At 46.2% G+C, this 24,802-nt stretch overlaps 1 protein-coding gene across 7 annotated transcripts in view; it reads left to right on the top strand.

The window, feature by feature from the left end:
• Positions 1 to 24,802, top strand: part of SDK2 (sidekick cell adhesion molecule 2) — a 1,027,095-nt gene that overhangs the window by 268,186 nt on the left and 734,107 nt on the right. Inside the window, exon 1 of one of the 7 annotated variants that reach the window (XM_085617354.1) lies at positions 18,469 to 18,508. The exons of the other annotated variants lie outside the window; for them this stretch is intronic. The gene's annotated coding sequence lies outside the window, so the exon portion shown is untranslated. Of the gene's footprint in view, positions 1 to 18,468; positions 18,509 to 24,802 lie in introns of those variants that run through there. 7 annotated transcript variants of the gene reach the window in all.

The following is a 24,802-nucleotide window of genomic DNA, read 5'->3' as shown; positions in this document are numbered from 1 at the left end:
GAGTGGCAAAGGCAGCCTAGAAATTCTTGGCCACCTGGGAGAGTGCACCGACCAAAGGATCCTCATCCCTGGTTTCCGGCCAGCGTTGGAATGAGGTGCTCTTGGTCAGGTCTGTCCGGACATAGGAATGTGAGAGAAAGAGGCAAGGATTGGAGCTGTGGACACAACTCAGCCTCGAAACCCTTAGGACTACTGGACCTCCTGCCCGTACCTTCGATTTTCTCTTGAAAGGTGCTAGGTACTGTGAGAGGCATCTCTGGGTTGGACGCCATTAAAGGCCACTTCATAGCTGAGACCACGTATGCTCTTGTCCTCCCGAAATCCTGGAGCTAGCGTCTGCCTGGTGACAACTGCCAACAGATTATCTCAGCGTGAAGAGAGGCTGCCGCCAGAAACCAGGCGAAATTGCCTGACTACTTGCCTCAAACTTTCAAAGCATCCTGGTCAAGTGAGAGAGTCCCACCGAACCCACTTCCTAGATTAGACCTTGCGGAATCAGTGTCACCTGCAACAGAAAGCTGAATCTAAGATGGTTGTCTTCCCTGTCTTCTCCAAAACTGATTCAGAAGCAACAAGAGTGCTGGATCTGCCTTGCATGAGGCAATGGCACCAGTCTCTTTCCTGTGAACTCGCATCACCCGGCACTCTGCCTGGCGGGTTGGCAGTATATGGTTGTCACGCCTCATGTGCTTGCCAGCAGCTTTATTGGTCATCTATGCCATCCAGGCTCTGGGGTCCCTGACGCTTTACATTTCCTTGCTGCCATCATCTTACCACCAATACCGGTACAGTTCCTGTCGCTAGTGTGCTTTCAGTAGGCCACGGTGTCTGTACAGTGTCTATGTGCCCTCACCCAGCTGGTACTCTGCCTGGCACCTCACTGTTGTATCTCTCCTAAGAGAAAAACATTTGTATTGACAATGGGTTGGGGCAGAGAAGAACACAACAAAGGCTCCTTCCTTTCTGAACTTGCCAGCAGACTCGCCATAGACTATTATCGCATTAACTAGCAGAGACCATATAGGGGTACATAGATCGGTCCTTCACTGAAGTAATAAGGGCTTCCCTCTGAGATCTGCAGGTGGCCCAGCAGCTGCCCGGACAGTGTAGGGTATTGATTCCATGAGCAGAGGGCCTGTCTGCCCAGATGGGATCTCTTTGCCAAAAGTGCATCCGTCGGTGCAGTGCATGCATTGTCGGCAAAGCTGAATGCAGAGCTGGCCACCATATTTTTGAGGCCCCCTCAGCATTCATGTTTGCTTTTGAGAAGCAAAGCTTGTTTGTAAAAAATAAAACAAAATGTTTCTTACTCATGTGAAATTTTTTCCTTCCATGTCTTTTCTTGCCATCTTCTTTCATTCCAAAAATGGAAGTCCCAGACAGGAACAGTCAGTAGCAGACGCTTTGCTTTAACTAAGTAAGAGTATCGGCCACTCTGACTCAGCAGTTCAGAGACAGATGAGTAACCCGGTAAAGGATGTTCCACCGAGGAGCCAAATGAGGCTCAGCTGTCAGAATCCAGTGTTTCCTACCTCCGAGTGTCGACCAGGGAGCTGCTGGTTTGGCGGAGCGGGTGGCCTGCCGAATTATTTTAGCTGTCTATTTTTCAATATTAATACAGACCTTTTCTTAATAAAGTAAAAAAACTCCCATTGCGTACGTTTATTCGCATATGTTGCTAATGTGTGTGTCATATCGTACGATGTACTTCAAAAGAGCTTAGGCCTTGATTGCTTGCCCCTTGCTACCCCAGGTGAGTCTAAATAGCTAAGGATTCTTTGGTGTCGTTCATCATACTCAGAATCCAGGCTGGGAGGTATCGGTGTTTAGGGCTACAAGAACTCTCTCCTTGCTTCCAGGAGATGGGGAATGGGATGGCAATGGGTGCCAACAGCCTACGGGATGCTAGCTCAGGATTGCTCCCATGTATTGCCTGATATTATGAACTGATCACCAAGCCATAAAAGAAAGGGAATTGTAAAATGACACTTACTTCAAGCAACCTGGCATCAAATAAACCATTGATAGCCTCTATAGCCACCCATAAGTTGTGTTACAAAGAGTAATACACTAGTTGCAAAAAGAATGTAAAGGAGACTGACTGGCTGTCTTAAACATCTCTTTTCCTGATGAACGGCCCAGAAATGCCACAGCTTTTGTTTAGCTTTCAAAGCCCATCATTCCTCCCAGAGGTTCAAGAAATAAACTACCAAAAGTTTCTGGGACAATTTCCCCTATTGGTTATAACCAGCATGGCGGAGAGCGATTGAGCTTCAATGAGAGTAGAATCAAACAGTTCTTACGTATGGACGTTGTAAAAGACTCTATTTGACCCTATTTGAAAGTTGGCTTAGGGAAGAAGACAGTCTGAAGAATCTTCTGCTCAATGAGTTGTTCATATATTTCCCCAAATGCCACAAACAATACTGCGACTGGACTTTGTGTGGTGCGAGTGCCTTTGAAAGGAACATCCAACCATCCCAGAGAACATCTTGAGCTCAAATTTGGTAGGTGTGGGAACTGAGCCCCAAATTATTAGATCTACAACAAGATAGCACGAGAGCGCGACCCCTGGATAAACAAGCAATGAGGCAAAGCCAGTAGGTTTGGGGTCAGTGTGCTAATAAATGCGGTGTTCGATCGAACTACGCAGGGGGGAGCCAGCAGGAGTGGGAATAGAGGGCTATATTTGCACAAGTGGGCTTTATTTGTAATACAGTTCAATACTGCCATTCTAGTGGAGGTTGCACGATACACCAAAACAATCAATTGCATTCGGTGAGAGGGGCTGAGCTAAGACATGATTGACAAGGTCTCAAGGAAATGGCAGAAGAAAGTGGTTTCACAGCTTAGCTGCCAAAAGAAAGACCTAAAAAAACATTGATGGTTTCTATTTCGGTCCATATGTGATGCTGAATTTAGTAATTCTGTGAATCAGAGAAGTTCAGTATGAGTGGATATGTAAGTCTTTTTTTAAAAAAGATTACATTTCTAACAGACGAAGCTTACTGTGAAGCTGCCTTAATTTGATTTGCACGTGCTGTTCCGAGTGGGATTCTGGAATTCTGTTTGGCAGCAGATCCCAGTAAAACAGCTCTTTGGACGAGACACATTAGTAAATCCTCTAAAAGTCATGGCCGTATCCTGGAAAGTTTGAGGAGGGTCGAGGGCAGTGGCAGCTCCTCCGCTATGGCGGAGGAGTGTCGCCCCACTGCTTTTGATCAGTGTAAAGGAAAGATAATCTAAAATGATCATAACTTTGAGTTATTATCATTATATATTTCCTTTGCGGGCGAGCGGGTGGGTGGGGCTGCTCGTCTCACAGAGCTGGGGGAGGCAGTGGTTTGCCCGCTCCTAAGTGCGCAATGGCTGTTTGGTCGGCACTCTCGGACTGCCCAAACCAGTCATGCACACTTTCCCCATTCGCCATGTTGGCTGCATTACAGCCTTGCTGGAGAACAAGCCCAGGCTCACATTCCCTGGTTGAGCATCGAACCAGGAGGCTCAAAACCAATCACAACGCTGCATTGTCAGGAGAGTGTGGGTAATCTTCCTGGCCCACGAGGAGAGCAGAAGCAAAGAGCAGAGACGCGGTACCCAGTGGCAAGTTAAGTGCATCATTTTTCGCCACCCGATAATCATGCCAGCCGCCACTGGTCGAGGGAGCATCATGCAAACTTCTCAGTCGTCTTTAAAATGCATTTAAAAAGGGTATTTTTGCTGTGGAAGAATTCAGAAAATGGTAATAAATAGGCAAAAATGTACATAAAAGCCTTAAGAAAAAAGGAGCATTTGAAAAATGTGTCTGATTTGATTGCAGCTAAATTCAAAGCAACCCGTCTGAAGTCTCTTATGAGAGGTCAGTGCAGGCAAGACTTTGCTCAAATACATAACAAAATGAAAGCTAGGGAAAAATGATCTTCTGTATTGAAACTGTTTTTTTATGAATAAAACAATTATTCTGGTAATTGAAAAAATGTGTCGTTAAATTAAATGCAGTGGTTCCTATTAAAATTTTAGTGCTTGCTGGTGCTGGCGGCTAGAGATTTGTAATTAGAGAGAGAGCGCCTTCCCCAGTTTTATTGTTTTTTAATCTCCGAGCAGGCCTGCCGCGCAAGCCATATTTCTAGTCTGTGACGACGCCTCATGGGGGACAAGTCAAACATCTGGGGGTTTTGTGTCTTTTTCATGCTTGTTATAATCTCCTCTTCATATTGCTGTTTACCCATGTAAACATGTTTAATGCAATGTGAGAGCATCGATAAAAAAAAGTCTACTGTATTTTTTTTTTGTTGCTTTTTCTTGGTTTGGCTCCACGCTCAGCGATGGTGTGTGCAGTTAAGGGCCGCCCAGTTATATGCCATTCGATTACATCATCGCGTGGCGGTGCAGCAAGAAACATTTTGTTGCAGCATTTTCCAAATAAGGGTTTGATCACCATTCACAGCTAAGTAGCACGGTTGATTCTCCATCCACAGATTTTTTTTTTCTGAAAAAAAGAGAAAATATATTGTTCAATCATAATGAAGTGGAACTTCTGCAATCTGGAAAATCGTCCAAGAACTAAAGAGGTTTCTGCAAAGACAGACACAGAATACTAGGGGACTGCAGGGCCCATGCGGTCTTACATTTTCCTGAAGATGAGGGCAGCCAGACTCCCCCAGTCTGCCCATTTCTTGCATATAAGGACTGCCAGACTCTTCAAGTCAACCTATTTCCTGCACTCAAATGACTACCAGACCTTTCCAATTTGGCCGTTTCCTTCATGCCCATCTGATCTGCCCGTATCTTTGAGAGAAGGACTTCTGGGACCAGCCCAGACTTCCCAGTTCCTGCCCATCAGTTCTACCCATCCGATGGCAGCACCAGATCCATTCAAATGACGCCTTTCTTGGAGATGAGTACAGCCAGGACCATCCAGTTTGATTATCTAGTGCAGATAATGACCTCACGACCCAACAATACTTCCCCATTACTGTGGCTAAGGACCACCAAGGTCATCCTGTCTTCCTATTCTTTGGACCTAAGGTTCGCCTGGCTCTTCCAGGATTCCCACTTTCCACGATTGAGCACATCAAGGCCATCCCTGTTACCATATATGTGTCTTCTTTGCACACAGGCCGTTTTCCCTTTGTTTTGAGAGTGCTCCTGTATATTTGTGTGTGGCAAAGAGCTGTTGTGATGTCGAGAACTTTTTTTGTCTCGGCGCCTTCTGCCATCTGTTCCCTATGGTTTCCATTATATGCTTTTTTGTAATGAGACTCTTAAGCCCCTTCCCCATTTCCACGTCTCCTGTTGGTAGACACAACCTATACACATGTATATGGTGCTGTACATTTTGTACCGTCAAGGCAGGCTGTGCGTTCCCTTATTATGAGCATGTGACTGTCCCTGTCATCCCCGCATCCCTTCTTTCCTTCTGTGTATAAATCCCAGCAGCTTTTCACATGGGTCATGTGGTTTCAACCAGGCACCTTTCTGGAAGGCAGTCTTGAGACTGTTCTAGACAGCCTCCAGTGTGTCCTTCTCCTTCTGTAGATGTGGCGGTCAGTATATAACCATCGTCTGCAGTTTAAAATACTCCAGAGGAAGCCCCCAGGGCTGCACACCAAACTCCAGATATATCCTCTAGAACTGACAACAATTCCCACAGTGTAGACTTGAGAATAGGCCCCAGTCCTCGAGGTGAGGGCTCTTCAGAGCAGCACACAAGCTACGGCATTCAGAATTAATACAGGACTTCAAATGTGGCCCGACCACTGGACACTACAGGGAGAGGGCCTGACGTGTGACTGGTTTAGCCCCAACCTTACTGCCGAAGAGGGCTTGGCATGATCCTTACTCAGTCCAAGCCCACCAGTCAGAAATGACAGTCCCAGCAGGATGAAGGTGAATGCTACCAGGCATTGTGCGCTAATCCCGACAGGGCCACTGCAGTTTGCACCACACATTGCCACTGTACTCACTCAACCTCTAACCATCACACTGCTACAAGTGTGACAATTCAGACTGTTCGAGACCGCCAAAGCTTTAAGAATGGCTTGCGTAGCGGTATTAGTTGTTTTGAATGTATATTGCATTAAAAAGGAACTGTTCTTCTGCTCATCTTTAAATTACACAAACAACCCCACCATGTGGCAGCTGTCATAAGTGCAGGTTCTGGTAATTAAGTGTGGTGCCGAGCACTGGAAACCACCGGCTCAAATTAAGCCCTGGCCTATGTACTCGTATGTGGTTCCTGAACTGATCACTGCATCAGAGTCCGAGCACATTTTGTCAGGCTGTAGAGGGGCTGGTAAAATGTTAAACCCCCTGCTGCGTTGGCCCAGGTTCCTCTGGCAGTAGTGCATCACTCTTTCCAGACTCGCAGCATCCGCTCCACAGAGGATGGCTGCAAGCTGGACATTCCATTTGTTAAGGTTTTGAAGTTACCAAATGTATCTTTGTCTAGGCAAAGATTTATTGCGCTACGAGAGAGTATTTCCTCTGCAAAGCAATTTAATTTTAATTGTAATCAAGCCAAGCTGGAAAAAGTATGCATTTTTTGTCTGAACGTTTAGAGTTTGAAAAGCTTTTTCTGTCCATAATGACATACTGACATTGCGCAGGAAAAGAACACTACTTACATCCTGAGAAGCGTTTGCTATGCCAAGCCATTTTGTGCTAAATGAAGATTTGTGCAGTATAATTTCGAAATGGCATAATTTGCACATAGAAATAGCTAAGGAAAAAACTCCCCAACCTTTCAAGATTTAAACGCTTTCCATAGACCCTTGCGAGAGTGCCCTATCGTAGACTATAGACATAGCTTTCCTCACCAGCTGCCAAGAGGCGGTGATTAGTATGGTGACCATATTCAAAGGCACTCTTTCTTTCACTCACGCCATGCCAGACACAAGTTTGCCGCAACTCCTTTGACGCACACTTCCGAACCTCATGTATGAAACCAGAATACTTCTCACACAGACCACTCCATAAACACACACTCCACCGACCATGCTCCTCCGACTAGTAGCTAATGCATCAGTCATCCAGAAACCACTGCAAGGCCTCGATAGAGGGATTAAAGCTCCATAAATGGTGCACTGCACACAACCCCAAATTCATTGTCTTCTGCATGAATAGTTGTATTATATGCCGCGTGGTTTGGAGCGCTGTTAATCTTCTGTGTGGTTTACGTGGGAGAGGTGTGGTGGGGGCCCAGTGTTGTCCGGTCAGGGAGAGTGACATTCCGAGAGTTACAAACGGGAGAGCCAGATCCTTTTTGGAAAACATCATTGGGAGATGAAAATGCAACAAGATGTATTGCACACTTGAGACATCCGCTCGTCTGCCGCACTTGGACAACGCAGCCCGTGCGGGGTCGATATATGTTATGCTCTTCTTGCATGCCTTCGATTCCAGAGCGGGATACCTCGTCATAAGCAGGGAGGCCGCGGCCTGGGACATGCGGTGACGTGGTGACATGCCTCGTCATAAGCAGGGAGGCGTGGGCCTGGGACATGCGGTGACGTGGTGACATGCCTCGTCGTAAGTAGGCCTGGTCGAAAATTTCGTTCCGTTCGCGGAAATTGCGATAATTTGACATTTTCGCGTTCCGCGGAGAGCGCGAAAATGTCAAAATTTCCGGTTTCCGCAGCTTGGCGATAATTTGTTTCTTGCTCGCGCTGTAAAATAATACATTCTCGCGTGCGCGCGATCGCCTTACCTGAATCCCTGCGTTCGCCGACAAGTTTTCTTGATCCGGTCGCGTTCTCCATGAGATGTTGTATTGTTTTTAGCCATTTGCGCTGTCTCGCGACAGTTCGCGCCCGCAGTGACGTCATGTGTCGCGCGATCACGTCTTTCTTCTCGCGATCATGCACCACGAGACAACTCAAAATAAGATGGCTGCGCCCGCAAGCAACCACATGGGTAAGTTGGCGACCCGCAACCATGCAGAAAATCTCGCGAACATGCGGGAAAAAAACTTCCGCATCTTCGCGATATTTCCGCTTGTTTGCGATAATTTTAAACATTTTCGCGATAATTTGCGAAAGTTAATTTCGCAAATTCCGCCCACCCCTAGTCGTAAGCAGGGAGGCCGCGGCCTGGAACATGCGGTGACGTGGCGACATGCCTCATCATAAGCAGGGAGGCGCGAGCCTGGGACATGCAGTGACGTGGTGACATACCTCGTCATGATCAGGGAGGCACGGGCCTTGGACATGCGGTGACGTGGTGACATGCCTCGTCGAAAGCAGGGAGGCGCGAGCCTGGACATGTGGTGACGTGGTGACATACCTCGTCATAATCAGGGTGGCGTGGGCCTGGGACATGCGGTGACATACCTCATCATAACTGGTGACATACCTCGTCATAAGCAATAGGTGTAGGCTTGGGACATGCGGTGACGTGGTGACATACCTCATCAGCAGCTGGAAGGTGTGGGCCTGGGACATGCAGTGACACGGTGGCACAGATTGAAGGCGGTAGATGTTCATATCAGGAATGGGAACAAAGGAAACAATCTCCGTGTTGCACCTTCACAGTAAGCGCCGGGCCTGTCCCTCTCCACTGGGCAAGGAGTGCGTTCTCTCCCCAAAGGATGTTTTTAGATGACAACGAGTCCAGGCGGTGGATATGAAGAACAATGTGTTAGATATTTCTGCTAAGAATACTAACAACACTACAGACGGTAGCTCACAACTCTACATTGTTTTTAAGGAAGTTCCTTGAGCACGCTTACAAATCACGCTGCACTGGATTCTGTGAAAACACGCCTCCACTGTACAGTGCATCCTAGGTGCATTAAACCCTTACACTGCATTATATGAACACTAGCTCAGCACGCTTCACTGCTTACTGGAGACACTAACACAGCACACTGCACTGTTCAATAATAACCCAGCACTTCTTCCCAGGGGCACGTTCTCACACCACTCATCACACGGACACTGACCCTCCTCAGTTCACTGCCCCTTTAGGAAACTGCCCTTAAACTGAAGGACAGGAACTCGGCAGCAATGCTAATACATTACACTGCAAGGCTTCCTATGAAAACAAACTCCTCACACAAGAGTGCTTTACATCCACGGAGCATTCTGCTACTAGACTGTGCGGATGTCTAGGAACATTTGCTCATCGCACTGGCCTGCATCACAGGGATACTGCTCCATCACATATTACGGTGTCACAGTGGCACTAACTAATCCACCTACTAAGACATTAATCCATCAGGCTGTGCTCTATAATACTTTTTTCAGTCCTTATTTTGTATATATATATATATATATATATATATATATATATATATATATATATATATCCAGAATAGCAGGTAGCCCCAAAGAAGTGAAGCCGCAGACACATAATCGCTCACCAAATTTATTGTGCGACTTGCCAGCAGGCAGCTCAGACAGAAGAGTCATCGGTAAAATCAATCGCCAGACGCGTTTCAGGAGTCCTTTGCTCCCTTCCTCAGTGGCGTGTCTTCATGGAATGCAAGCAAAGTTCAATGCACACCTGGTTGGTTTTAACGACCTGCCCCCAGTGGGCGTTGCCCTCTCACGGCCTTCTGGTCATTGTAGTGTGCAAACTTGAAATCCCCAGTGGGCATGCTTGACATTCGTGAAAATAAATGACTGCTGTATTTACCCCTGTGGGTCGATGTCCTGTCCTGCCAGCAGCCTGCCCCGCTTTCCAGCCGCAAATGTAAGCATCCAAGGCGGCTCCATCCTGCATATGGAACCGAAACTTGCATGTCTTCCGTAACCGCCAGCGCTCTTGGAAGCCGGCACGGATCCGCTATTACCGCAGTGGGCCTCACTCCACGGCTGGGCGACAGCCGAAATATATCCAGAATAGCAGGTAGCCCCAAAGAAGTGAAGCCGCAGACACATAATCGCTCACCAAATTTATTGTGCGACTTGCCAGCAGGCAGCTCAGACAGAAGAGTCATCGGTAAAATCAATCGCCAGACGCGTTTCAGGAGTCCTTTGCTCCCTTCCTCAGTGGCGTGTCTTCATGGAATGCAAGCAAAGTTCAATGCACACCTGGTTGGTTTTAACGACCTGCCCCCAGTGGGCGTTGCCCTCTCACGGCCTTCTGGTCATTGTAGTGTGCAAACTTGAAATCCCCAGTGGGCATGCTTGACATTCGTGAAAATAAATGACTGCTGTATTTACCCCTGTGGGTCGATGTCCTGTCCTGCCAGCAGCCTGCCCCGCTTTCCAGCCGCAAATGTAAGCATCCAAGGCGGCTCCATCCTGCATATGGAACCGAAACTTGCATGTCTTCCGTAACCGCCAGCGCTCTTGGAAGCCGGCACGGATCCGCTATTACCGCAGTGGGCCTCACTCCACGGCTGGGCGACAGCCGAAATATATCCAGAATAGCAGGTAGCCCCAAAGAAGTGAAGCCGCAGACACATAATCGCTCACCAAATTTATTGTGCGACTTGCCAGCAGGCAGCTCAGACAGAAGAGTCATCGGTAAAATCAATCGCCAGACGCGTTTCAGGAGTCCTTTGCTCCCTTCCTCAGTGGCGTGTCTTCATGGAATGCAAGCAAAGTTCAAGTCGCAAGTCGCACAATAAATTTGGTGAGCGATTATGTGTCTGCGGCTTCACTTCTTTGGGGCTACCTGCTATTCTGGATATATATATATATATATATATATATATATATATATATATATATATACACACACACACCAGGGCCCTCGCCCGGAGGCTACTGCAGCTTGCACCACGCATTGCTCCTGCCAGCGCTTCCACTCACAGTACCAGCACAGCCACTAACCTTCACGCCTCTATAAGTGTGATAGCGCAGACTATTCAAAGTGCCTAAAGCTATAAGAGTGACGTGGTGGTCGATATCAGTCATTTGTTATGTATTTTGAAACCATAAATAACAGATATTGTGCTTAGCTCTACATTAAACAGTGCCACCATTTGCCAGACGGTTATAAGTTCCAGTGTTGACAATTAAGTGCTGATTTTGAGCACCAGTAACCACTTGCTCAAATTAAGCACTGAAAACACAAACTGATGACGGTGCACTGCATTTGAGTGAGGCAAACCCACCACTTTGCAAGGAATCCTAGAGACATTAAGGAACCACTCTGCCCTGCATCCTAGCAATACTTATTCATTGTAATCCACTGCAACTTTAGGGTTCTAACAGCACCAAGAAAATTCTTGTTGGTAGATTGCAAGTTGAATTTGTGGTCAGTCGGTCAATAATATGTGACACTGCAACTAGCAGACACTAGCACAATGTACTGCTTATTTGGGCATACAATACAACTTGAATCTGGCGCACGACCAATCCTGACACCCGTCCCTATCAAGAATGACTCTCCATCTGATTAAACCCATTGACTTGGTGTGTCTATCTCCAATGAGGCTCTAAGGTTAAAGGCTTTCCTTAATCCTAAAAAGGAGATGGCAACATTTGCCTTGTATCCCCCTGTTATGAATGTTTTACTTTTCACGGCAACAGACGATCCCAAAGTTACCGCCTTCTAAATGTTTGTGGCCTAATAAACCTGGAATTTTAATTGCCTGAGGCCCAGTTGCCCACTTGAGCAAGAATTTCATGACAGTGTTCAGTAGAAGCACAGACGACCTGACTAGTATTCCACTTTAATTGACTCAGATGAATCTGCCTTTATTTTTTACAGACTAACCAGATACAAATTTATGATTTTGTATAGAGGATCCGTAGTATGTCTCACAAGGGTATATTTTGATTCTAAAACAGGTTCTTTTCCAAAATGCTCAAGGGGCACTTTCATAGACTTTAATACATTATAGTTCAGCACTTTGAATAGGTCCAGGTGTTGAGCTATCACAGAATAACATTAGCTCTTTGTTTCCTGTGAGTTGCCTTCCAGTGAACGGGACAGCAAACATTAGTCCAACTCGTTCACCGACTGCTGACTATACACCTCCATACCTTTCGACCTATTTAGAACTAGACACAGCGCCATTTGTTTGTGGCGACTACTAAACCAAGCTACCCGGTTGTATTTTGAAAATGCACATAAAAATCCTAAAATAAATGCACATAAATAGAACAGTGTGTTATTATGCCCCTTTAAGATATTCATATTTGACCTTTTCCCGCTAAAGTCGGACCTATTGGTTGGACCAGTGCTTGTTTTGATTTTTATAACATTGATCGCTCCTTGATGAAGATCCGGCAGCTTTCCTTCTCACAAACAGATGCCTCCCTCTGATTTCACAGATATTCCATTCCTTCCTGCAAGAGACTGGTGTGTGCGCCAAGGTCTCGGGGTGTAGATCTTGCTTCATGGTGCATCCCCAGCTGTTTGGCTGGTGACAAATGGGGGACGAGGGCCTGAGAAAGAGAATTCAGGAGGATATAATATGGGGTGGCGTTGTTTCAAGAGGAAGAAGGGCAGGGAGAAGGTAGGGTATCCATCAGGAGAGTTGACGAGGACAATGTTGCAGTGTGAGGTCAGTTCTGCAAAACCATAGAAACAGGTTTGTGCCGAAAAAGGAATTTTGTTCAACCTCATGTAATGACCTACATACTACAGATAGAGTTTTACAACTCAGCACACTTAACAGCCATAACATGTTTCTACATCTGCGATATTGCCTTAGGCTCTGCAGCTACTAGGATTCTATAAGCTCCTTTTGCTGTCACTCACTGGCATTTATGGGGATGGGGGCGAGAGTGCATATAAAAAAAATATATATATATAAAATACTTACTTTACTCGACAGGACCTCGTCATTCTGGATGTCCTTTTCGCTCTTGCAGCCTGGCCACCTGGAAACTCCCTTGACCAATCAGGATGCTGCTCTCAACAGCATGAGAGCAGCACCCTGATTGGCGGAAGTGGCCTCACTCGGCGCTCCTGGAGACATGCACTCGCTCTAACCTAGCTGTCTCAAGACAGCTGGGTTAGAGGTGTTTTAAAGTGTTAATATTTGGCTGGCTGCTGCTAGACGGATGGCCAAAAAGACATGCGCACTTTAAACAGTGCATACACAGCCTACCCTCCTCCCTGCTGCTGTCACTTTGCGGCGGCCCAGCCCCGCCCTGACTCTCCGTTACCATTTTATTTTTCATTCCTGGGGCATTTAAGTGCACTCACACTATCACCTTCTCAACCCTTGCCACTTTTGCCACTGACGTAGCTATAACTAAGCACTTGCCTTCACCAACCAACCTTTCACAATCGGCTCCACCTCTTCCCTCACCCTCTTCTTCGCTGTATCACAACCACACCCTGCTCTCCCTCAATTCTCACATCTTTTCCGCATACCACTGCTTCTTCCTCGTGTCTGCCTTTCATAGCCCAGTACTACAAGCCTCCTCAAAGCATGGCCGCGGCTGTGCATCCAAAACCATTCCCTGTGCCCTCGTCAGCAACGACAGCTCTCATTGGCCATCCCACCGCTCTGCATGGAGGTGCCCCCATAATCTCGGCAACCATTACTTGCTCTGCCTACACCGCTTACAAAACGATGATCTCGAGGCGACGCGGCCATGACATGTCTCTAATCAGCAAATCACTTGGGCGAGAGTTAGAAGAGCCATCTTGCCAGGACGTTACAACGCGGACAGCGTGGAAATGGCTGCCGGATAGAGTCCTCCCTGTTCTTCGCTTATTGCTTTCAATTGACGGAGTGCCCCCAGTGACACCATCAGCACGTTTTCACTTTTTAGCCACAAGCACTTTGCATTCGGTGATACATAGTACCACCTTTTCCATTGGAAGTATGCATGTCCAAGTCCCAGATTGAATCCCTGTGCATTCAGGAAGTTGTGTTCCCACTTTATCCCCTGGAAGTATGCCAGAATTAGGAGCAGTCGGAATACATAATACTGTGGATCTAGAAGACATCACTGGACCGTGCTGTGACTCACAACAGGCCACACTGACCGCTGGGCATGCAATGCATTCGCCATTCATTTACAGATAGGGTCGCCATCCTTCCGCTAGAAAAATATCGGACATTTGTTAACCTTTTAAAATTCTGCAAAGGACCCAATGTGATATAAGTAGAACAGGGCGTGAAATCGTCTGTATTCATTTTTAACATGGCCTTTCCGTCTTTGTTTCCTATAATGATCAGTCGAGGATCATTAAGGCAGCGGTGGAACACATTTTAAAGTGTTTCCTTCCAATATTCACTGTTTAAAGGATGTACCGATAAGGGAAACAAATATCGTCTTTAGGTGATTTTTGTACCACCAGAGTCCTGACCATTGACGGCTGGGTCCCGTGTGTCTGCTTCTGCTCTCCTCTGTAGGACTCCAGGAACAGGAAGCACAGCCCGGCTCCCCTGACCAATCACAACGCTGCAATGCAGCGTTGTGATTGGTCTGAGCGTCGTGGTTCGAGGCTCAGCCAGGGAATGGGGGCCTGGTCATGTTCTCCATGCAGGCTGTAATGCAGCCTGCATGGAGAACAGGGAAAGTGCCCATGGCGGTTTGGCCGGTCCGAGAGGGCCCGCCAAACAGTCATATGCACTTAAGAGTGGGGAAACCACTCTTCCCCATCTCTGCTCCGAGAGCAGCCCCGCCTGACTGCCCCAAAGCACCATACAATTCTATTAACCCAAAGTTATCAGTTTATGTCTCCTTTATTTGCAATGCTTAAAAACAGTGGGGCGTCGCTCCTCCGCCACTGGCCATGTCGCGATAAAACTGCCCAGGTGGTAACACTATTCAGAGAGCAAGCAGCCCACTTTACATCTCTGGACCACAGTTCCCCTTCCCTGCTCTTATTCGGAGATTTCAGAAGTTTTGTAATATCTAGTTATAAGCATTCTATAAGGAATGGGCAGCTGGAAATTTGTGGAGGAAACATATGATACGAACGAGAATACACGCCATTACTACAACTCAATGTCAATATTATTAGTGTATTCAAGAACATTCTGTCTGTGGGTTTTGCTTCGGATTTAACACTTCCTCCAGAAATCAGAGTTTTATCGCACACCTCAAAATCAGACTCTACACTTTACCTTCAAGTGCCTCACACGTTTCTTTATTACTTTCAAAGCTTGTGTACACATTTATCTTCTGAGAATGAAATGTGAAAGTTCCCTGAATGCTGGCGCGCCATTGCACAATCTGAGAAACTTTCATTTAGTGAAGAAGAAAGTGTCAGGTGTTATCACAGGATGTCTTAAGGTTTCTCATCCTATCTTCTGCCAAGAGCTGCTGCTGAGTGTTTGTGACACCCCTGCCTTAAAAGATTGCACCTTCCTCTTATCTTCAAAAGCTAAATGTTATTTGCAGCAGTGGATGTAAAAATATGTCTGTTTATTGGTCGAAAAAAGTATTCCCTCGTGATTGTGCCCATTCTTCGACTTCTCTAGCTGCTCATTGGTGGGGCTTCTTCAGATGTGTTCGCTCATCACTTAGGTCTCACCTGGAGTATTGTGGCCTCTCAGTAAAATTAGAAGTAACCTTTATCCAGCTGTTTCTTTTGCTTTCTAATTTCTTGAACACCCACCTAAGCACCTTGTGAGTCATTCTGACTTTTCACAAAATATATTTTTGTTCTTTTGCAGTGAATTTTCATGCCTCTGCTTTTTTTGAAGACTCTTCACTCTGTCGTGTTTCCCTGTTACTCAACTTGCATATGCATACATCTTTAAAAGTGTGTTGGTCTCAGGTGCCTCTGCAGTGTTTGCTAGGTTTGGGTAAAGGGTTTATATGAAGAAAGGTAAACGTTTTATGTGTCTGAACATTACCAGTGACAGCCTGGATCAACAGTGGCCATTAATGACCAATGTCGCTCCTTCTGAATGTTGGTGCAGGTGGGTGGTTACTGTTGGGGACAGTCGCTGATCTGCCCTTGATGTGGATGTGTGAAACATGGATGGCCCTGCGAATATCAGCAAACCAGAAAATCTGACTTATTACCAGACAGCAAATATGCTAGAAGTATGAAAATAAGGGTAGAAACAGACATGTTGGCTCGGTAGCTCCCAAGATGAGAGTGATCTACGGGCCATGAATCTGAATCCCTGCATGGCCAACTCTGTCTTCCATTTTTTTAAAGGTTGATTAATTGATTGACATGAATTTGGTAAACAGTGAATTCTTTTATTTACAGAACTTGGGGACCAATGTGCTAATCTCTATTGCCAAAGCAGGATGTGCAAATTACCCACAGACTATTTTTGCAAACTGGGGTGCAATATGTTCTGTGTCCAAAGAGGTTGTGTCACAAGTTTCCCATCAAGGGAGGGTCACAAAATGACCTACCTAATGAATATTCTTTAGGCATGTCGCTATTTGCGGCCCATGCAATTGGCTATGGCCAGAAGGATGGTTGCCTGCAGAGTACAGGACAACACCATGCCAGCATTCATATTCCCAAACTGGAAACTTGTTTTTAAATATAAAACAGCTGTGTCCCTTCAAAGGCCATTTGCTGCGTCGTCAGGGCTATCATAATGGTCCAGGGGCTAGATCTCTGTGTACTCCCACTAATAACTGCTCCCATGAAGCCAACCAACACTATTCACAAAGAGGCCGCTGCCCGCCAGAGGCAGCATCACATTTGTGAATCCGGTACCACCCAAACTCAGATGTTGCGATCTGATTAATGATTTGTGACCGCAATTGCGTCACAAACTATTGATACATATTATTTTGGCTTGTAATCAGGAGGACACCCCCGCATTTCACACCATCTCCTAAATGTGAATCGGAATGAGTCACAGACCCCTTTTGTGAGTCAGAAAGGATTTTCAAATCGCAGATGAAAGTTTGTACATCACACTGCAAACCATAGGATGTTGATGCATTCACTGTACCTCTTTTATCCTCCATCTATACTTTTTTGTTCTGGATTTTAAACTTCATCTGTACATTTTAGGTCTCTGGTTTGACAGTTCAACTATCAAACAGGCCAATTACAAGCACTTTACATAGTGTCGGAAGTGGGTCCATCTCATTCAACCGTTGTCTTTCATCAACCACCCTCTTACAGCCATTGGCTTGCGATTTTGTCAATCACTTCTTGGCTCAGAACAGTAGAATATTCACCTCTGGTCTGAAGATATTGACTTTTTCGGTGTATCTGTCTGTTTCTAATCCAGTGCTTGCATTTACCTGCTTGAGGAACTACTTTAAAGCTATAGCCCTCCACGTCTGCTCCTTCTGCATCCCTCGCGAGCATCTCTCTCGCTCTTGTGCTAGTGCTATATGTGTTAGTGCAGACCTATTGGCTTTGCCAATAGTGTTTTCTCTGTTTTTATGCCTATGCAAGCACTATTCAAAATGTGTTCTCCCGAGCTGGACACAATACTGCAAATTTGATCTCACTCACTGCTTTGCAAAGCTCTAAAATAGCTTAGAAACCTCCCCACCCCGACAAAGGAAAACAAGAGTTAATCAGCAAAAAGGGAAAGTATTCAGAACCGTCTTCAAATTGAATTGGCTATGGATTTTTATAAACCGAAGTAGACATTGGTTCCAAAGATGAACAAATGCCCCAATGATTGACCACTACCTTAGTGCTGTATGCGCAGGATCTGCAGCCCAGAGAGCACACTTTAGTGCAGCAATCCTGATGCCTTGCGTTCAGAAAATCAAGTAGACACGAGAGATTGCGCCTAGACAGCATTTTATGCATTAGGCAAACGACCGTAAAGCAAATCTTCTACCCCACTGGTAGCCTGTGAAATGTTTTCTGTGCCATTGACACGTGGTCGTAGTTCTTTCAGCATGCAACCAACTTGATTGGAATGTTTTGGGTCTGCTGTAACTTCATAGGTGTACAAAAGTCAACATGGGACACCATAAAGGAGGCAACCACTCTTGGGGAAGGCGTGGTTTCCTCCCAGTGTGATTGCAGTTCACCTGAACCAGATTTCCATCATATGGGTATTTGTGTTTTTCATCCTTCTTAGAGGGAAAAGCACAGGTCTCCAATGAAAAAAAACATTGGTTTGCGGGTTATCATTCAGGCTAGTGATGGCCAGCAAATATAACTTATCTTTTAATTTGGATTCCTAAATCAACCCCAAGAGCTCTAATAACCCAGGTGGCCATGAGCAAAATGCCAAGCCTAGCTTTGCATTGTGAAAAAGTGCTTTTGGGTGTTTTTTGTGCTTCTCTTTGACTAAAATGTTTTATTTTTAAAAATAGCATTACAGATAGTTGCTCAGGCTTGCCTTATGCGAGCATGATCATGGTAAACTGCAGATTGTGGTGGTGGTGTGGGTTTTATTTCTGCGTGCCAGTCTTATCTTTCAATCACTCTATGTAGATTTTCTTTAATCATTTGCTCTCAAATGTTAAACTGGTAAATCAGCATCGTCAGACGCAGACAGGAGCATAAATGTTTTTCTGTTATCGCTCGCATCTGCTATTTTTAATTTGTTTTTCTTGCACCTAATTATCCGTGGGACGAAGACATCTCTGCTTTGTGTCATTATCCATGTAGATGCAGGGAACATTAGCGAGCTGCACAGCCATGACACTCGCCGTGACGCCATGACAGAGATGGATCTTACCTTCTAGAGGTAAATGGCAGGAGACACCGATGCGGTGATGGTAAACAAGGCTGTTGTGTTCCTATTTTGCTTGGGAATTAGAAAACAAATCTACTCTGAATTGTTCGACACGTCCAACATAGTAACTTTTGCTTTTTTGGCGGGAATGCGATCATCCCTCGAGACAATACACTGAGGGTTTGCTGGGCATTATTGGGGACCTACTGGCTTTTTGAAAATCACCTCACTTTCTGCAATACCCGAAAACCTTTCCTCTTTGAATACATCAGTTAGTTTAACCTAGTTGATAGCCAGAATGCTCGTAATCTTTGCCCCTGGACCTCTCCTTTTCTGAACTGATGAAGTAGCAGGCCAATTAATCTATTTTTGGTCTTCCTAAACCATGTCACATTGAGTCGCCAATCTTTTTTCCAGGAAGACCTTCAAACCTGGTCCCCCTTCTACTAACAGGAACCCAAGGATTTTCAGGAAAGACACAATCATGTGGTTCTCCAACCATTTGTCTGCTCAAGCAACTAACGTCTTCCACTTCAGAGGTCAGCTCAAGAAGGTGGATGTGAAGCTGTCTAGAACCAACATCCAACTTATTCACCTTCGTCTCTGGTTTCAAAATGGTCTCATTCAGCCTGTCCAAAATGTTGTCCCTCCCAGGTGTATTTTTCTCAATTTCCTGCAGCATTTCTAGAATTATCAGTGTAGAAGGCTAAGTCAGGGTGTCATGAACCCCACTTTAGTGGCTTAAGCGCGGTTGAGGTTACTACCTCTAGGGAGAAAGTGTAACATATAACCCAGAAAATCTTGCTCATGGCTTCTTTGACAATTTGATCACTTTGACCAGAGACACTTTCTCCAAACAGAAGCTCATAGATACTATAACAAGAGAAAAGTACGACATAGTTGTGTGGTGTAGCTAATGTAGTGCCCTGTGGTAAATGAATGGATGCTTTACGTGGTAAACAGAGCTGACGCAAGGCGTATTTTTAGAAAACAGTACAATGTTGAGAAAAAGTTGCCCACCGTTCTATTTCTTTTTTCTTTTGGTCTTTTTGTCTTCCGCATAGGTTGACATTAGTAGAACTTCAACACCTCAGTAACACAAAATAAAAATCTCTTCCAGAGGGATAAGTATCTTAATAGAGGCCGGGATTAAGTGTAGAGGTCAGATGCACACAGACAACAGTTCAAATGGGCCGATTTTCCATTTTTGATTACTAGGGAATAATAAGAAATGTGCAAACACTGTAGCTTAGCTTGGTTTTGCTTTGACATTGACAAGTAACTCAACCTGAGCCAGCCAGAGCCTTCAGTTTCTTGCCTGGCTCAAGTAGAGCACCACCACAGGTGTGGGAGGCATCGGCCTTCCTGAGTGCGGGGATGCCAGTGGTTACATCACCGGATATGCGGGGGAAGGGAAGGGATCACTCCCGCCGCTGTCTAATGCAACACTTCCCACTCCATGCTTACAAGAGCATTTTAAGGGAAGCCAGTGCAGACCTAAAGGCGAGTTATGCACGGAGCGAGGAAAGAAGTGAGAGTCACTGATTCCCTTCTTTTATTGACAGGTGGTAGGTGCTTGGAAAACATTTACTTCAGCAGAGCAAAGTGCTTTAGAGGGGGCACGGGAATGAATCTTGCCCCTCTGAGCCCTATAGCTGGATTGGGGGAAATGCCAAAGCGAGAAGGACAAACCATGTGGACTTCCTTAAAATAGTCAAGTCGGATTTATAAAGCGTGCCTAATCACCCGTGAGGGCATCCATGTGCTGAGGGTCAGTGTGCTCCAGGTGGGATTAGTTGAACAGCACTGTTCATCCAGTGCAAGACCTGAGACGTGGGCCCGTCATCGAACAGTGTTTAGAACGAGGCGGGACGCGAGCAGCCGTGACGTGGTAGGGCTCTAGAGCAGCTCTTTGCCCTGATCTAGTCTGTGTGTATGAAACAAACACTCTGTCCTCGGCTACATCCTTGGAGGAGACATAGCACGGAGGAGAAATTCACCCCTGCCGTCACCTGACGAGCACATATCACAACACCAGGGGTGGACAATTACCCAACCCTTTGCTTGGAGGGAATTCGGGCATCCGTCACAGGTTAAAAGTACTCCTGTCTAGAATTAGCGGAAGATCTCACTTCATTCTGAGGAGGCAGTTACTTCACCCCCTCACTTGAAGGTTACGCCTACACTCCCAGGTGAAAACTACTCCTGCCTTTAATTGATGGAAGACCAGGCATGAGTCAAAGGCAAGGATGAACCCAGGCTTTTCACAACAAATGCAAGCTGCGCAGGAGGCGGCGAGGAGGGAGCGCGCCCCGTCCTCGGCCCTGGATGGGCGCAGCTGGGCTCCGTTGCTCCTCGGCCCTAAGAAAGCCCTCCAGCTTCGCAGCCCAGAGAGCGGCTGCAAACGACCCCGCGACAAATCTGTCTGGGAAAAGAAAAGAAGAAAAATCATACAATACACTATCATAGAACCAGGCCCTTGAATGTGTCTCTTTCAGTAGCCATGGCAACATTCACGCTTATGGACCGGCAGGTGCTGTCTGAGATGGTGATCTGCACTCTTCCAGGACTCAAGACTCTGAAGCGAGGAAGACTTGTCTGAGCTGTTCAGTGACAGCCCAAAATGCCACCTTAGTCAGAGCACAACAAACACACCTGAGCTATGCACCTACCCAGAACACCGCCCACACAGCCAGGACCCAGCCAGCGCTGTCAAGAACCGTGGAGATGAGTGCAAAAGGCCTTCAGGGGTGGCTCCCTGTGGTCTACTACAAATCCGTTCCTCACCATCCGTGGCTCTCGCGATTCTATTTGTGAACATACATCCCTACAGTTACGTGCTGTGATGCGATTAACGTCCGTAAAAAAAAAGTCTATCTTCAGGCAACTGGGTTTTAGACGTCAGACAGCGTGATACAAACGATCTTCACCATAAAAAGTAATCAATGTGAAGCTTCAAAAATCATCAGACTCCGAGTGAAGCCAAAAGAGTTGCAAACTGTGGACACACGAATCTTAAGGAGCAATTCCCAACAGCGCAGGCATAGTATTCCCTACCTTATAGCCAAGCGGGTATCAGCTTGTATTGGTGTTCTGTGAGGTTGTGTGGGATGTATGTGGGTCTTTGTGTATGGTGTATGTAGATATGTTGATGTGCTGTAGTACTCTTTACCCATTTTACCCTGTGATTGTAACTTTAGTTTCTTCCGTAAAATCCTGTTTTTACTTGTGGGTGTCTGCGAGGATTTGTCGCTTGTCTACCACATGATGCCGGTGACGAGGATGGGATGCCTGCACTGTTTTAATCCTGATCCTTTCTCGGAGTCTAACCTTAATACTGCAGAGATGGTTAAAATCTTTGTTTAACCTCTAGGCAGCTGTGGGGCGGAGCAGTGGGTGCCCCCTGCAAAGGAAAGCGTAAAATCAATGGCTTTGGAAAACCTAAGGCCACGTGTATTAAATAATACACAATGCATCAAGCAAATACCATCAGTGCAAAATTAATGTTCATCACTTTCATTGCCAAAACCTTGAAAATAACCTTGTGTAAAATTGTGCAAATGTGCTATATTTCTAACATTATCTTTTAGTGCTATGAGACCTCTGCCCCTTACGAAAAGTCCTTGCTCCCAAAAAGTACTGTCCTAATCCAGACAGGCTCCTCTCCCCCGCGATCTGATAGCCTGTGTCAAGGGCACCAGTGCTGGTTTTGCAAACTAGCTTTCTGACTCCAACTGTCAGCTCCAAAGCCAGGAAAAATAACAGTCCTCATTTTTAGTTCTTGCTTTACCACACTTTGAGCTGTCTGGCTGCAGAAGACCATTTATGGTTGGCTTTATTGTCACTCTCATTTGCTTGCTGCTTATTCAATGGTTTTCCTTCCACTTCTTTTGTTTGTACCTTTCATGGAGCATACGTTTTTTTGCCATCCTTTTCATTGGCTTACTTACATCCTTCAACTGCTCAATACTTTTCCTTTCTAATAAGTATTCCATGAGAGTGCATGTGTGTTCTAGCTCTCTCCCTCTTTTGCTTCTACCACCCCCCCCAAATACCCGCTCCCACTTTCAATGTTGCTCTCTCCCTCATGTGCTCCTCCCCGCCCCATGCTGCTCAGGCCGTAAAATGCTGATTTTCTTTTCCTCCTCCACCTACCTTTATTTTATCCCCTCCACTCTCTGTTGCTTCCTCCTTTTCGCTTCCCCCCTATTCAGGCCACCCCCAACTCGTTCCCCTGTTGGAGTATTTTATTTTAACGTATTTGGAGGATGCTGCAGCAAATTGGTGCCTGCCCTTCCACATTATAAATAAGCACTTTTTTGCTACACCAGTTTTTTTTAATTACCAATCCCTCTTGGATCAGTAAGCAAAAAAATGGTGCAGATTCATGACAATGCACGTGCATGCTTGCGTGATGATGCATGTGTGCACATATGTCCTCACACATGTGTGCACTTGGTATGGTATGGTTGTATCATCATGCCTTTCATTTTTCTTTTATCCAATGCTGCACAGCATCAACAAAAAGTCTATTTTATCCAGCACCGCACCAGAAATACTGCCCTGCCAGTCGAACATGGGATGCTGCCCATCAAGATGCAGGGCCCGAGCCTCACAAACCCCACTGTATAAGGGGTCCCTTCGGGCTCCTGGTTCTTGGGGGGCCCATGAATCACTTGTCATCCTTGGCGTGAAAGTGTCTGGGGTGAGAAGGTCCCTCCACGTTCTTCACAAGCGGGCCCTCTCTGGGGAAGGTGTGGGGCAGGGTCCGTCTGCCACACCCACCTACATTTACAGTCCCATAATACTGCCCAAGCGGGCAGTGGGGTTTCAGTGGGTGCCGTATTCAGATCTTGGTGGTGCAGAGTCAGGCTTTGGTCCCATTATCTTTCGTAAACTGATGAAATTCGTGTCACTTGGTTAGATAACACTGGCACTTATTCTTCGTTGAAAGTCCTATATAAAAGGTGACTGTGCAGAGCAGGCACCAGTACTTTGCCAGTGAGCTCTGGCGTAGTGGGTAGTGTGGGCAGGGCCACAGGAGTGGTTTCCCCGCGTGCAAAATTCTCAGGGGCACAACATTTAAAAATGTTCTTAAAATCTAATAGGTGTGCTTGGGGGTAAGGATCTCAATACTGGACTGGTGGAAAGGACTCCGAAAGTGCTAAGGGTCCGCCCCGGGCGCTGGTGATCCACGCTCCGCCCCGGGCGCTGGTGATCCACGCTCCGCCCCGGGCGCTCGTGAACCACGCTCCGCCCAGGCGCTGGTGATCTACCATCCGCCCCGGGAGCTGGTGATCCACCCTCCGCCTAGGGTGACCAACTGGCATTGGTGCAAATTCAGGACGGTGAGTGTAAAAATTCAGGACAAAGGGTCAAAATTCAGGACACAAATTCAGGGCAGAAGGTCAAAATTCAGGACAAAACTTAAAAAATAGGTAAGTTTTACAGACACATCAGAGGAGGTCGCGCAATAGTATATAAGTAAGCCCAGCCATATCCAAACATATTCAACCATTTGCAAACATATCCATCATGTATCCTTCCATCTATCATTTCACTCATCATTTCACTCATCCATCCATTATCCATCCATCCACCCTTTCACCCTATCCATCCATCCATTCACTCATCCATCCAGCCACTTACCATTTCACCCATCCAGCCATCCTTTCACTTGCTCATCCATCCACCCAGTCACTCATCCTTCCACCCATCCACCCTTTGTCATCCATCTATCCTCCCTTTCTCTCTCCATCGACCCTTTCACTTAGCCATCCTTCCATCCATCCATCCACCCACCCATCCATCTACTCATCCACTCATGAATCCATCCATTGACCCTATCACTCATCCATCCTTTCTCTCATCCATTTAGCCTTTCACTCCTTCACTCATCTATTCATCCTTTTGTCTACCTACCCTCCCTTTCACTCACTCATCCATCCTTACATCCACCCTTTCACTCATCCGTCCATCCATTCACCCTTGCACTTATCAATTCATCAATCCATCCATCATTTCACTCATCCATCCACCCACTCACTCACTCATCATCCACCTTTTCACTCATCCATCCACCGTTTTACCCATCCAGCTACCCTTCCACCCATACATCCAGCTATTTACCTTTTCTCTCATCCATCCTTCCACTCACTCAATCCATCCATCCTCTCTCATTATCCATTTATTCAATCTTTCATTCATCCATTCACACTTTCACTAAATTCATCCAGCCAGCCATCCACCCATCCCTTCACTTACTCACTCACTCACCTTTTCATATTAATTTTGAGCTGAGCCTTT

The sequence above is a fragment of the Triturus cristatus genome, chromosome 7 (assembly GCF_964204655.1).
Source record: "Triturus cristatus chromosome 7, aTriCri1.1, whole genome shotgun sequence".
NCBI classification, from domain to species: Eukaryota; Metazoa; Chordata; class Amphibia; order Caudata; family Salamandridae; genus Triturus; species Triturus cristatus.
Note: the sequence above shows the minus strand (reverse complement) of the source record. Positions and strands in the feature narration are given on the sequence as shown.